Below are 15444 nucleotides of genomic sequence, written 5' to 3'. Positions count from 1 at the left end.
AAATGGGGGCACTATCCACAAATGACTGGGAAAGAAGCAGCAAGAGCTGACCTGTTGGCTAATAGGAATAGCATATCTCACCTCCTCCTCCCCTGGGGGACCTAGCCCTAGCCCTTACCATCTGCTCTCATCTGCTCCAGCTAGGCTCTACTAGGTCCTACAATGCCCAGTAGATGGGGAAGTAAATAGACCCGTCTGGCTTATGTACAGGAGACCAGAACGTTCTTTATAGCCCCCAAATCTTTCATTCTTCCCTACGGTTTCGAAAGACACAAAGGGAAAAGAGAAATATATATTATCCCATAAAGGTCCTTTCTTGTCCCCTCCCAGATTTGATAAGGGGCCTAGGGCTGGGATTCTGACTAACAGGGCTGGGGATGAACAGTGGGGGTGTTGTTGCATTAGCAGGCCTAGTGACTTGTCAGTTAGTCCTGGCCAATTGAAGGAAAATCAATTCGATAAAAGCTGATCACTGGTCTGCACTCTCTCTCAGCTGGGCTCCTGCTGGACATTCCAAGGCTATTAGTTGGTGCATTCATCAAAGTGAAAGAGACAGTGGTTTGTTCCTGCCATCCGCACCAGTGCTGGGCATTGAGCCAGGAGGGCCCTAACGGAATGGACTGTCCAGGTGCAGCCTGGAGAGGCCTTCAATCAGCGGGCATTGTGGCTGAGCCTCAGGGGCGGGCTGGCACCTGCGTTGCTGAAAAGGACAGGAAGTGGAATGTGCCGCCCAGAACCCACCCTCCTTCAGCACCTGCGCCTCTCCCTCCTGGAAGCTGGGCTGGTGTGGTCAGACAGAAACAATTTGACTGTAAGGCTGGTTTCTGGGGCCCTGAGCATTCTGATCCCCAGGTCATCTCGCATTTTCTTCTCCTGACCCCCAGAGCAATCTTTGGCTTGGTTTGCCTCCATTCCTCTCTTGACTGCCCCTTTGGGGAGGTCGGAAGCCTCTGGCCCAGTGGCTGAAATTCAAATGAAGTCATGGGCCCTCAGGCCTAGCTGGTAGGTAAGAATTCAATCATATTTGTAAATCCCCAGGAAAGGTCTGGTCAGGAGCTGAGCATACTGGGAGGGAGCTGTGGGCTTTGTTCCTTCCTCAATTAAGATAAAAGGGATCTCAGCTGACAGAGGATACAGGTCGGTTGGCTCTGCCCCCAGTCAGGGCACTAGAGGAAAAGCCTGCCTGTATGTTTGCTAACTATGTCTGTTAGCTGGGCCTTTCCTGAGCATCTCTGGCAAGGGTCAGTGGGAAAGTGGGAAAACAGAAAGTCCAGCAGGGAAAAAAAATTGACACTATTTCTTCCTGCTGAGTCTGGTCTCATAGTCACAAAAATAGTTTGGAGCAAACATGGTGGGTCAGAGCCTTGGATGATTTTCCCCTAACAATGCAGCAGATTTGTGCCAACCCCCAACCTGTTTGCAACACTGACTCACTCCTGGTTGAATAAATGGGAGCCCCTCCATCCTCACCTCATCATGGAAGGAAATATGGATGCTGACCAGCCTGATGGAATTCAAGCAACCTCCTCTGGAGGCTGAGAATGGAAGATGCAAAAGGCTGAAATGGGGTGGGGGGATTGGGGGAAGGGGATGACACCAGCCAAGACAATGACTGAAAGCATCATTGGCATAACTGGCCTGGGCTGGAGTCCCAGACCAGCCAGGGGCGGCTGGGGCTGAGAGGATGCGGGTGTGAAGGAAGAAACCACGTCAGCCACAGATCCCTGTTATTTATAGACAGATCCTGGTTCATAAATTCCAAATTGGTTTTTTTTTTGTCTCCCTCACTGCGAGACCCCTATAAATATTCATGATTTTGCTGCCTTGGAATATTTAGGGAGTTGGAGGGAGCAATGGGGAGGGCTGCTGAGAGAGACAAGAAAGAAAGCTCGGTGGAGGGAAGCCAGCTCTGACTCCCCTGGACTGGCCTGGCAGGTTGAGGATGTTGGCTTTGGGGAGAGGAGAGGAAAAGGCTACCATCTCAGTTGCCCAGCCCCGAGCAGAGTTTTTCTCCTCTTGGGAGAGGGAGGCTAATCAGTCCATAAATAGAGACATGGCCGTCCATTAGTATTCTCCCCCAGTCATCTGTGGAAAAATACCCAACTCTGGGAGACAGAGAGGGCGAGTGCTTGCTCCCCACCTCAGCTTCAGCTCGCACTCAGCAACTCCAGAATACCTTGGGCTTCTGGGGGAGGAGGGCACTCCCTCAGACCAGCCAAAGTGCTAGATGAACCAGCCTCAGTGGCAGAATCTGGAGGGGAAAGGATATGTGTGAGTATACACTCAGTCTGGTCTGTGTGTGTGTGTGTGTGTGTGTGTGAGACAGAGAAAGACAGACAGAGAGAGGAAAGAAACAGAGAGAGAGAGAGAGAGAGAGACTGTGTGTGTGTGTGTGTGTGTGTGTGACAGAGAGAGAGAGAGAGACAGACAGACAGACAGAGGAAAGAAAAAGAGAGAAAGGAGAGAGACAGAGGAAGGAGAAGGGAGGGGGAGGGAGGAAGGAAAGGAAAGACAGAAAGAGAGAGAGATAGGGAGAAAGAGACAAAGAGACAGAGATGGTTTGTTTCCATGTGTCTGTGAATCTGTGCGAGTGTGTCTGTAGCTCAGCAGATGACTCTAATCTCAGCTTAGTCATGGTCTCCATGCTCAGGGTTGTACCACCTTTTGTGTTCATGCTGGCCAGCTTCCCAGGGCAAGTTACCTGCACATTCTGGTCCCAAGGAATATATTCTCCATCCACTTTCTCAAGCTTAGCACTGTCTCCACCAAACTTTCCCAAGTTAAAACTCCATCTCTGTCACCTACCAGATCTTATTTCTGCCCTCATTTTCTAAAAATTGCCATAGCTCCAGAGACCTCTCAAGGCTACAGGAACTGCTTCTGTCCTAAGCTCTTTCATAGCCTCAAGAAGATAGGCTTCTTTAAATTTCAGAACCTTTCTGGGTAACATAGGGTATCACAAACACTTTCTTTTTATTTTCTAACCACTATCACAGCCAGGGTGTCAGCCTCCCATCTTTTAGACTCTCTCATGGTCCCAGTGACTGTTTGTTTACTTCCTGGACCCAGCCCACACTTTTCTTCAAGGAGAGGCAGCTTGATGGATAGAACTTTGGATCTGGGGTCAGGAAGACTTGGGTTTGGATCCCATCTCAGTTACTCAGTATGATGTGACCCTAGGCAAAGCACTTGACCTCGGTTTTCAAGGCTTAAGGCTCAGCTATCTCATCGGTAAAATGGTAATAATAGTACCTGCCTCCCAGGGAAATTGTGGGAATCCAGTAAACAATTGTACGAAAAGCATTTTACATACGTTAAGGCGTATATAAATGTAAATTATATTGTTGGAATCCACCAAAATCCCAAGGATGACCTCCTCACCAGTCAGACTATTCCCAGTGGCCTTGGGTCTGCCTTCTCTTCTCCTTGAGCCAGTCATGGTCCAGAAGCAGCTTCTTTAGTTCCTGAATCCTGTCACAGCCCCACAGGTGGCTTCCTCAACCCCTCAAATTCTCTTGTGACTCTGAGGATGGATTCCTCACCTCCCTGACTCTGTCAGTCTCTGGAATATCCTTTTCACCTTCAAGACATTCATAGCCTAAAGGATGGACTTACCCACTTTCTAGGCTGTCCTTTAGTGAACATATGGGGATGGCCTTCTCAACGCGCAGAATCTACCCCAGTGCAGATGACATTTTTTTTCTCATTTCTTAGCTTTTGTCTAAGTTCCGATCTCATCCCCAGAAGACTCTCATGGCCCTAAAGATCCACTCAATCTTTTTCCAGGTTAAGAAAAACAATTCTTAACCTAGGGTCTGCAAACTTTTTTTTAAAAATACACACATGATTATGTAAATACATTTGGTTTCCTTTCTAATACTACTCTGTTCTAACATCTAAAAACAGTATTCTTATTCTTAGACGTCACCAGACTGCCAAAGGGGTCCATGAGATAAAAAGGGTTAAGAATACCTGGTCTCAAATCTGTTACAGCCTTAAAGGTGAGAAATGTTCAACGTGCAGAGGACATACAACTCAACTCTTGAATGACCCCAGGAATAGACCTTCACCTCCAATTTAAGAAATAGGTCTTCTGAACTCCTAGATCTTGTCATGACCCAGAAGACATCCCCTTCTCCCAGGTCCCAGACCATCCTTCCCAACTGTCCTGAGCATTCAGTTCTTCACATGACTTTCCCACCCAAACTATACCAGCCTCTCTCTGATTGGTGTACAAGGTTCAGAATACAAGGTTCAGATACAAATGCCATTTGTGGTCCAGAATTGAGAAGGGAGAAAAGGTTTGATTTTTTCCAAAGCCATTATCTCAAATTCATGAAAGTGGATTTTATGGCTTTCTCACAGATTATTAGGAGAGTCTATTGATGGACTATTTCAGACAGCATTAATCTTCAGGAGTTACAGACTTTATAGGAACAATTCATCACAACTTTTTACAATAAAGAGACCAAAGTCAGAGATTTTTGCCATATCCAAGATTTCTCTCTACTCCACCTCCTGCCCCAAGCATGAATCCAAGGAATGGAGGCCACTGTATGTTACTTGTGAAAAAACACTTTTCTAGGGACCATATTCTTTTACTGCCTACATATCGGGCTTTTTGGAGAACTGATATGATGGCACATGCATAGGGATGCTTCTAAGGAGTTGTGAGTTATTTCCCTTTGCCACAAGTGCTCTGAGCTTGAACCCAATTTGTCCTGGACTCTGTGTGTACTGGTGAAAGATTCTTAGGGAGAAGCTTCGTACCAACTATTTTTTATACCACCATAGTAAATACCCCCGTCTAAAAGCTAAATTAAATTTGGCTGACTAATTTATATCAACCTAGAATCATGGAAGAAGTACTCTTAAGGGGGCTTATGTGTAATAGCATTAGAGAGTCCACTGAGTTCTGAGGGGATACAGTCACCATATCTGGGGACCTGAGTCATCAGTGCATATGGAAATTAGGATAATAGCTCCAGAATGTGTGCTGCATATGGCATTATTTCAGAGCACTTCATAATCCTGGACCAGGGAAGGGGAACCTGCAGCTTCAAGGTTACATGTGGCCTTCTAGGTCCTCAAATGTGGCCCTGAAGTTTAGATTTGGTCAAAGGGCCACACTTGAGGACCTAGAGGGCCACATGTGCAGTCTTCCCACCCATGTCCTGGACTATCCTCCTCAAGATATTCTCCAGTTTATCAATGTCCTTCCTAAAATATGGTACACAGAACTGTAAATTAATCCAGATATGCTCTGACTGGAGCAATTATGATGAGACCTTCACCTCCTCATCATAGATATTATGCTTTTATCTCAATACAGTTCAAGATTGCAATAGCTTTCTTGGTCACCACACCACACTCAACTTATCTTGAGCTTGTGGTCTACTGAAAATGCCAATTCTTTTTCAGATGAACTTCTGTCTAGTCAGATTTCCTTCATTTTATACCAATGAAGATGATTTGACAAAACCAGATCTTTACATTATCCCTCTTAGATTTCATATAGATCCAACCCAATAGTCTAGCCTGGCAAGGGCTTTTTGGAGGCCCTCCCAAATCCCTCCCAGATTTGTGTCATCTGAAAATATGATAAGCGTGTCCATCATACTCTAGCCAAGTCATTGATTAAACATGTTAAACAGTACAGGTCGAAAAACACCTTCCTGAGCCATTCCACAGGAGAACTCCTTCCAAGATGATACAGAATCATCAATGAATGACTGCTTGTCCTGTGTTCCAGTTATTCAGCCAATTCTGAATCCACTTAACCATACCACTAGGTAATATGACATGGAGGAAAAAACGTTGAACTTGGATTCAAGACCTAGTTGTGAATCTTACCTCTGACACCTAATTAGCTGTGTGATACTGGACTAGTATCCTTAAGTCTCAGTTACCTCATGTGAAATGGACATAATAGTACCCATAATATTTCACAAATTTATTGCCAGTGAAGTAAAGTAAGCTGCTAGGTGGTGAAGTGGATAGAGTTCTGGGCCTTGAGTCAGAAAGACCTGAGTTCAAAAACAGCCTCAGATACTTCCTAGTTGTATGACACTGGGCAAGTTATTTAACCTCTCTCTCCCGCAGTTTCCTCAACTATATACTAACAGTTCTTACCTCCCATTGTTGTTGTAAGGATCAAATGAGATACTATTTGTAAGGTACTTAGCACACAATACCTAGCACATAGTTGTTGGTATGTAGTCACTTTTGGTTGTATACAACTCTTCATGACTCCATTTGGGGTTTCCTTGGCAAAGATACTGGAACAGTTTGCCATTTCCCTCTCCAGCTCACTTTACAGATGAGGAAATTGAGGCAAACAGGGTCAAATGACCTGCCTAGGGTTACACAGCTACTAAATATCTGAGGCCAGATTTGAACTCAGGAAGATGAATCTTACTAACTCCAAGCCTGGCACTCTATCCACTGAGCTATCTAGCTGGAACATAGTAGGCACTTTATAAATCCTCATTTCCCTCCTCTTCCCTAATGCTGTCTGGTCTACATCTTTCTATGTTGTTTACAAAAGAATATGTGAGACTGTATCAAAATGTTCTGCTAAAAGTTAGGTAGTTATATCTACAGCATTCCCTTGACATTCTGGTCTAGTAACCTTGCCCAAAAAAGAAAAAGGAATCGATGTTAGTCTGGCATGATTTGCTCTTGATGATACCATGCTGGCTCTCTATGATCACCATTTCCTTTTACAGATGGTCACTAAAGAACTCTTTAACAAGACATTTTAGAATTTTTCCAGGAATTGATATTAAGCTCACTGGATTATGGTTTGCAGCTTTCATTCTCTTCTTAAAAAAACAAAACAAAACACCGAAACCGCCCAGAGAGACAGAAATACTTACTTCTTAAAGTCTCCAAAATCTTTCAGCCATGCCAGAGTAGTTCAGCAATCACATCTGTTGTTTCTTTCAGGACCCTAAAATGTTGTTCACTTGAGACAGGCGACTCGAACTCATCAAGGGTAGGTAGTTGTGCGCTTACTATTTCTCTGCTTATAGTAGGAGAGAGAAGCTCACAGCTCATATTGCATTTCAACCCTCTCTTAATCTTTTTTTTCTGCCTTTTACAATCAGAGCTCATTCTCCTTGCCAGAGGAAACAGACACAGAACAAGAGTTTGAATTGTTCTGCTTTCTCTTTATAGACTATTATTATCATCTCAACCACTGTGAGAAGCAATCCCATTTTTTTATTTGATTCTCCTTTTTTCCCTAATATAACTAAAAAAAAACCCTCAACAAATCTTGCTATTGTCCTTAAATTCTCTTGCCAATTTCTCATTCTGAATTTAGCACACTTCATATTAGTCTTAAAGAATTAGGTCACATTTTTTGAATTTATCCTGTTTTCTTCCATTATCTGGATGTGTCTTTTAAAAAATCTAAGTTGGTCAACGAATTCCCTGTGCATCCCTATTAGTTGCTTTAGATAGCTTTTTCTTTTATCAGAGCTTGATCCTCTTGTGCCTTTGAATTTCTTTCTTGAGAGTGACCCATTCCTCCTGGATTGGTTTCTCCAGTAGACTTTTAGTTAATGGGATTCCACTTATCTTCGTCCTGAAGATTTTGAAATCAATTCTTTCTAAACCTAGAGTATCACACTATGCCCTGCTTTCATTTCCTGTACCATAAATTCCAAGGTGGAGTGCCTTCTTCTTTCAAGTTTCCTATCATTTCTAGCTCACCAATCAGTTTCTCTTGGTTGGTGAGAATTAGACTCAGGATGGAAGTTTCCCTTGGCTCCTCCACATTTTTTCCCAAGGATGGAATGCAAGGATGTAAGTCAAGAAGTAATTAACTTTCTGCCTTGAGCTGAAAGAATGCTCCAGCACAAATTGAGATAACTGAGGTATACCCCCTCATTGTTAAATCATGCCAATGTCCCAGGCTTGTCATATGTTTCCAAAACTCCTTTTCTATTTCCCATTTTTGTCCAGGCAGTCTGAAGGTACGCTAAGGACATTACACCTATTCCTATCGATCTTCACCCCAAAGCCCTGTGTAACAGAATCTTCAGGAGTAAATCCTTGTCATTTATAGTTATTCCATGCTGCCACTGTCCCAATCTTGCCTTTGACTTATTCTACTCTTTTCGAATAAAGTATATCCTTCTAAAGCCATGTTCCCATCATGAGTCTAAGCTACCAAGTCTCAGGGATATCTATGAAGTCTAATCTGCCTCTGTACTTTGTGTATTTGTTTCTAAACATCTGATGAGAGGGATGGTGGAAAAGAGAAGGACCAGACTGTACTCCCAAGACAGCATCTGAAAAAGGAGAGCCTCCCATACCCCTAGCCACAGGCACCTTTTCTAAAATCATAGGATCTCAGAATTGAAAGGAACTCTTAGGATCATTTAGGTAGTTCTTCAACCACAATCCCCTCTACAACACTGCCAGCATGTAATCAGTCATACAGCTTCTGCCTGGATACACCTAATGACCAGAAACTCCCTTTCCAAGGCAGCCCATTTCACATTTGGATTCCTATAATTATTAGGAGATCTTCCCTTAGACAAATTCTAAATATCTCTTCCTTGGTTGATTATTGGTCCTGTTCCTATTTATCCTGTATATTGCTTGTTCACACATAGTTGTTGGCATATAGTTTCCCCCACTAGATGGTGAGCCCCTTGGGACAGGCACTATCCTTTGTCTTTCTTTGTATCTCCAGCACTTAGCACAGTGGTCAGCATGTTATAGGTGCTTAATGAATGTTTATTGTCAGACTGGCTCTCAATTATTATCCACTATTCTCCTTGATAATTATTCATTAATTTTAGGTCTGCCCTCTTTGAGCAAGCACAAGTGAAATCTCTCTTCCACATGACAACCTTTGAAATACAGAATAACAGCTACCATGACCCTCTAAGTCTTCTGTTCTCCTGAGCCATTAGACTCAGCCCTTTTAGCCGATGTTTGCAATGCTTTATCTATTTTCTTTTAATTAACTTGGTGGTGGTAGAAGTGCACAAACATAGCAGTGAATGTGGGGGGCTTCAATCTGAGGGGACCCTCACGATTTTTCACAGGCTTTATGAACCAACTCTCCCCTGCCAACCTCATGCCCTTCTCTCCACTCTGGCAGGCTTATTCTCCCCAGATTTTAGTAGGGACATTTTCACAGACATGATGAATCTCCCTAAAATGCTATGGCAGCCTCAGGACCCCTACCCCAGGCACATGAAAGAGCTCTAGGTTTTCCTTTCTTATGAGACGAGCAGCTTTAAGAGCAGAGGACAAGTGGAGAGGATAAAAATCAGGAAGGGAGGTTGGATGGGAAAACCATGAACAGCTCTAGTAAGGACATTTAGTTGAGAAAAGGCAACATCAGTCCTACTCATCTACATTTAACTGTATCCCTACTTGATACTCCCAAGTTAGAGAGTGGTGATAGTCATCTACCACTGCAGCCACCCCTCTAAGGTATAAGAACTGGTGAGGCCTCTTGCCTTGCCAAGCCCAACAGGTGGGTGCCAACAGGTCTAACTATATCAGGAATTCCTATTTCACAGAAGACTTACTTTTTAAAAACCTTTGGTTGAACTATGGTGGGGATATGTCCAGTCAGTCAATAATGGGGATGGAATTTCCTAAGATTCTTACACTGGACCCAAGTCTCTGAGCCCCTCCCAAAAGATGCTCTTGTTGTAAATAACAAACAATGAAATTCTATTCCAACATTTGTCTATTCATATACAGCTCTGTGCTGGTGCTGGAGACACTGAAATAAGCACGTCTTCTGCTTTTACCATGGGCAGCTACTGTGGTTTATTAGATACTTTCCTAACATCCTGTATATATGTCTTCAGAGGGAGGTTGCTGCTCAGAACTGGGCCATTTCCAGTTGTAGTGATCTATATCTGGTCACTGGACTCAGATGGCTCTGGAGGAGAAAGTGAGGCTGGTGACTTTGCACAGTCCTTCTTCACTTGCATGTCATGGTATCATCTTCCTGATGTCATGATCCTCTTCGAGAAGGAAGAACAAATCACAATCTGCTCAGAAGCACCTTAGGACATGTCCCACTCCTGGAGCCTGGGACAAACTACCAATTTTGGAGATGGATCAGATTATAGGCCTAGAATAGCTCTAAATTTCCATGTTACCAGAGAAGACCTATAGTGATAAGTCTAATCACTACATTAGATACAGCTACACTCTATCTTATCTCAATATCCTCCCTTTAGGCAAGAGTAAATCCTGAGAAAGACCTAGAAGAGCAATCTGTGTGTATGGGGAAGAGGCAAATGGATTGGGAAGAATCCATCTAGTTCTAGAATTGAGGGGAGGAACATGTACCTGGACATGCTGTGAGGACAAGTAGCAGAGCAAGGTAAAAGGATACCTGAGAGTACAGTTATTTGGTAGGTACATCATGTATCTTTATCCTGATGCTGGTGGGTGGCTGGAGAGACAAGGGGCTCTTCTCTGATTGGGCATTATAGAAGGGAAACTAAAAGAGAACAGTGTCACAGAAGCCCAGGGAAGAGAGTATGCAAGATGAGGTGTTGGCCAATATCAACAAAAGGTTAAAAAAAAAAAAAAAGGCCATTGGATTGAGCAGTTAAAAGCCTATTGGTAACCTTAAAGAGATTATTTTCAGTAGTGTGATGGGTTGGAACTAGGTTGCAGGGGGATAAGAGGTGAATGGATGGTGAAGAAATAAGAGGTAACAAGTATAGATGTCTTCTCAGCCCCAGGTAAAACCCTTAACTCCAACCCTCTAATCCCTAACCCCCCATCCATTCTAGTCATAGACTGAGCTTTGATCTCCACCCCCAGACTGACACCCAATCCCAGCCCCAGACTGTGACCTCAATTCCACCAGTAATTTCTCTTTCTCTAGGGGACCATGTGGCTCAATGCTGAAGACTCATCTCAGACTCGGGAGCTACTCAGTAGCTACTAAGTTACTAAGAAGCTACCTACTCATCCATCAGGAAGCATCAGGACCTAGGACAGGGAGAATCATGGTCAATAATAATAGCTTATAGGTACATAACTCTCCAAGGTTTCCAAAGGTACTTACAGAAATACTGCACAACAGGGCTTTTTACTTGTTTGTTTGTTCTTACTATTTTATGTAATTATTATTACCACGCCTGTATGGCAAATTAGATAGAGATCTGGCCAAGGAGACCGGTTCAAGGCCATCCTCTGATACATACTGATTGTGTCACCCTGGGTAAGTCACTTTACTTCTGTGTGCTCCAGGCAATTCTTTAAGGCTAAAAGCTGCATAGAAGGTACTAACCTGCACTGGTAGAGAAGGTTCCTCATGAGGAGCTCTCTATGCTGATAAAATCATAGGTCTAATTTTTTTTAAATTATGTATTGCAATCTATAAAATACATATCCCTGTATTGTATATGATTTGTATGTAACTACTATATAATTTATATATTTGTGATATATAAAGGGGCATCTAGGTGGTGAAGTGGATAGAGCACCAGTGCAAGAGTCAAGAGGACCTGAGTTCAAATCTCACCTCAGACACTTGACACTCACTAGCTGTGTGACCTTGGGCAAATCACTTAACCCCAACTGCCTCATCCTGGGTCATCTCCAGTCATTCTGATGAATATCTGGTCACTGAATTCAGATAGTTCTGGAGAAGAAGTGAGTCTCGTGACCTGCACAGCCCTCCCTCACTCAAAACAAAGTCAAGTGCAAGTTATGTCATTATTTCTCTGATGGCATGGTCTTCTTTGGCAACGAAAGATGAACATATTTGTGATAATATTCATATAATTCACATATAATATATATATATCTGTATTATATCTCTATGTATATATAATACCCTGTATGTATGTATATATATCCCTGTATTTTATATTATATACAAATTATATATTGGTTATACATAAATTATATGCCATATATAAATATATTGTATGTGACAAATTATATATGAGATATATAAATCATATATAATACAGGAATGTGTATTTTATAGATATAGATAATTTATGTGTGTGTATTTATATGTTCCCCACATATAAGAAAGCTCAAAGAGGAAATTACTTACCCAAGGTCCCCATGCTATTAAGTGTCAAAATCAGGACTTACGCCTTCTGACTCCAAATCCAATGTTCTTTTCTCTACGCCTTAAGCCATCCAGTCCACAAAGCCCCATCTTGACCTCTTCCCATTGTCTGACTTTGACATAGGCTTTGACCAATGACACCTGCATTTGTTAGTGGTACAGCGTATGCCACAGTTGGAGACCCAAAGAGTAGAAGGTCACAGATGAGTGCATCAGAGTGGCCTCAGTTCAGGAATGTCAGAGGTCATGTAGAGTCTGGATAAATCCAAACTTCATGGAACAAATCCTTTTATTAATTAAGGGGATTTGTTCTGTGAAGTTTGGATTCTGCCAAAGAGCCACATGTAGCCTCAAGGTTCTCCACCCCTGACTCATTTTACAAATGACAAAACTGACAAGGGAAGTGACTAGTACAGCAGTAAGAAGCAATTTGGGATTTGAACTCAAGATCTAAGTCTGTGAGTTAAGCTTTCTTTCCCTGCAGTCAATTGCCCTGACTTTGCCTAGAACTCAAATTTCCTAGCTCTAATACCATAATCTAATCCTGAGGAGAGGAAGAGGGTTATAAAGAATGTGTGCTTCTGTGAAGAAAGGAACCCTCCCCATCTCACCCCATCCCATTGCATATCCTGATCTGTTAACATGCAAATGTGCTCATATATGGTCCAACATAGGCTGACATGTGACAGCCTGCCTTTGCTCTAGGTTCCACATACACCTGTGGACCACCAAGCAGCTTCCCTCTTTGCCAGCTTTGATACTCACACACCTGTTCACCTGCCTGTCCTCCAATGGAGTTAAGCATCTAGAAGAGGTCTGAAATGAGGAGTTGGCAAGCCAGTCCCAAGGATCTCTGCTCTTGCTTCCAGAAGGAAACAATGGGATCACAGAGTACAAGGCGGAGAGTAGGGAGGAAGGGTAGCCCATTTAATTGATTCATTCTAATTGTAATATCTTTATAAGTACCTTTTTATTGGAGAACAAGATCTTCTTGGTGGGAATTCACAGCATCAATTTATCTCATGTCCCCAAAGTCACATAGACTGGCCAAGAAGTGAACTGTATTAGAAGAGGTACTTTGTTAGGTTACTGATGGCCTCTGAGGTCCCTTCCAACTCAGATTCTGTGACTGTGATAAAGCTAGAGATAGAGGACCACAGAGAGATACAGAGTATAGAGAGGCATAGAGAGAAAGGTCACAGACAGATAAGAGACAAAGACCCCAAAGAGATGAACTGGGATTATACAAGCTGAGTCATGGACTGGATTCTACGGCCTCAGAAAGGCAGGGTGAGCAGGCAGATATACAGATCTCTCTGCCATTTCCTTCCCTGTACTTTCTTAGGCCAGACTAGACTCCTAGGGTCAGCAGCATCAGCACATGGTCTGACTGAACCTCCCTCAGCCTATTCTTTTTCTGCTGTACTCCCTCCCCCTGCAATCAGCTCCCTTATTCAGGATGAGTTTGCCCAGCTGCAGTCTCACCAGATGTTTCCTTCTTGGAGCTGGAGTTTGGCCTACTGGGTCCTAGAGGGACCCCTGAAAGGGCAGGATAGGAAAAGGCAGGATTGTGGGAACTGGAAGCAGCACATCCCACCTCTGCCCATCTGGCCCAGGTTACAGGCATTTGCAACTCCCCCCCACCCCCTACCTATCACAGTCCTAAGTCTTTCTCTCGACACTCCTATCATCTATGTAATCCAGGACCATGCCATAGGTTGAAACAATAACCCATATTTATCCAGTGCTTTAAAGTTCAAAAAGTGTTTTACAGACAGTATCCCATTTGATCTTTGCAACTATCCTGTAAGATAGGTTATTTTTAAGGAAACTGAGGCTGAGAAAGCTCAAATGACTTGCCTAGGGTTATACAACAGTAAATGTCTGAGGTGGGATTTGAACTCAGTTTTTCATAACTCTAAGTCCAGTGTTCTATCTAGTATACTAAGCTGCTTCTCAACACAGTCTGCATGGAGAAAGAGACAGAGACTTAGATTCTCTAAGACAGAAGGGACCGCAGAAGTTACCTGGTCTATCTAAGGCAGGAGCATGGAATCTCCTCTATAACCAACCTGCCTCTGGAGATAATCCAGCCTCTGACTAGATGCTTTCTACTACTTTTGGGTGTTTCCTTCACGGGCTTGTTTCATTACTGAATAGCTCTAATTAATGTAAAATATCTTTCTATATGGAAGAGAAATTTACCTCCTTGAAACTTCCATCCATTATTCCCAGTTTTGCCCTTGGGGATCAAGTAGAATCAGACTAATGGCAATGTTGAAGGCAACTACCATGCCCTCCCCTGAATCTTCTCTTTCCTAGGCTAAACATCTCTAGTTCCTTCAACCTTTTATGGCTTGGTTTCCAGTGCCCTGAGCATCTTGGCTGCCCACTTCTTGATGCTCTCCAGATCATCGATGTCCTTACTAAAATGTGGTATCCAGACCAGAACACAACATTCTTGATGTACTCTGAGCAGGGCAGAGGACAGTGAGGCTCTTACTGTCATCAATCAAAACACTAGGCTTTTAGAGATGCAGAGAACTGAATTTATCCTAAGATTGCTGCCATACCACAATGTTGGCTCGTACTGAACTTGCAGTCTATTAAAATTTCCAGGTCTTTTTCACACCAAATGGTGTCTTGCCATGTCTCTCCACCCCTGTACTTGTGCAGTTGGCTCTCTGAAGCCGTGAGATTTTACATTTATGTCTATCACATTTTATCTTCTTCAATCCAGCCCGCCATGTTCTTTTGGATCCCAATTACATAGCTCGACATGCTAGAAATCCCTCTGAGATTTGTGTTGCCTGCAGGTGTAATTATTAGCATGCTATTTAGGCTTTCATTCAAGCCTTTGATAAATACAAAAGAGAGAGAGAGAGACAGAGAGAGAGACAGAGGGGGGTGGGACAGAGAAAGAGAGAATGAAATAAAGGAGATAAAGAGACAGAGGGGGAAAGTAAATGACAAAGAGGAACAGAAACAGATAGGCAGACAGACCTAGAGACAAAATCAAAGTCATGGAGACAAGGAGTCAGACCCAACTAGACACAGTCACAGAGAGGTTCACAAACTTACAGATGCAAGAAGACATAGAATCAGAAAGACCCAGAAGGACAGAAAGGTCCAAGACAGACAAATTCAGAGAGAGAAAGAGAGGTAGACATATGCAGATTTCTCAAGGTTTTATCCTTGGCCTTCTGACTAATTTCCCTTAACAGAGAGATAAAACATTTTTAAGCACTCCTATGTTCCAGTGCTTGTGTTGGGGATACAGATACAAGCCAGCAAGATAGTTTCTGTCCTCAAGGAACTTATATGCTAATGGAGGTAGACAGCACATCCGGTGAATCTGG

General features: G+C 43.1%; 1 protein-coding gene across 5 annotated transcripts in view; it reads right to left on the bottom strand.

Annotated features, from left to right (window-relative positions):
- The window catches only part of OLFM2 (olfactomedin 2), a 55747-nt gene that overhangs the window by 16591 nt on the left and 23712 nt on the right, over positions 1-15444 (bottom strand). Inside the window, exon 1 of one of the 5 annotated variants that reach the window (XM_072602466.1) lies at positions 13052-13704. The exons of 3 other annotated variants lie outside the window; for them this stretch is intronic. The gene's annotated coding sequence lies outside the window, so the exon portion shown is untranslated. Of the gene's footprint in view, positions 1-6878; positions 11806-13051; positions 13705-15444 lie in introns of those variants that run through there. One more of the 5 variants, XM_072602465.1, reaches the window with a different exon arrangement.

Source organism: Notamacropus eugenii, chromosome 4, assembly GCF_028372415.1.
Source record: "Notamacropus eugenii isolate mMacEug1 chromosome 4, mMacEug1.pri_v2, whole genome shotgun sequence".
NCBI lineage: Eukaryota > Metazoa > Chordata > Mammalia > Diprotodontia > Macropodidae > Notamacropus > Notamacropus eugenii.
This window is presented reverse-complemented; position numbering and strand designations above follow the sequence as displayed.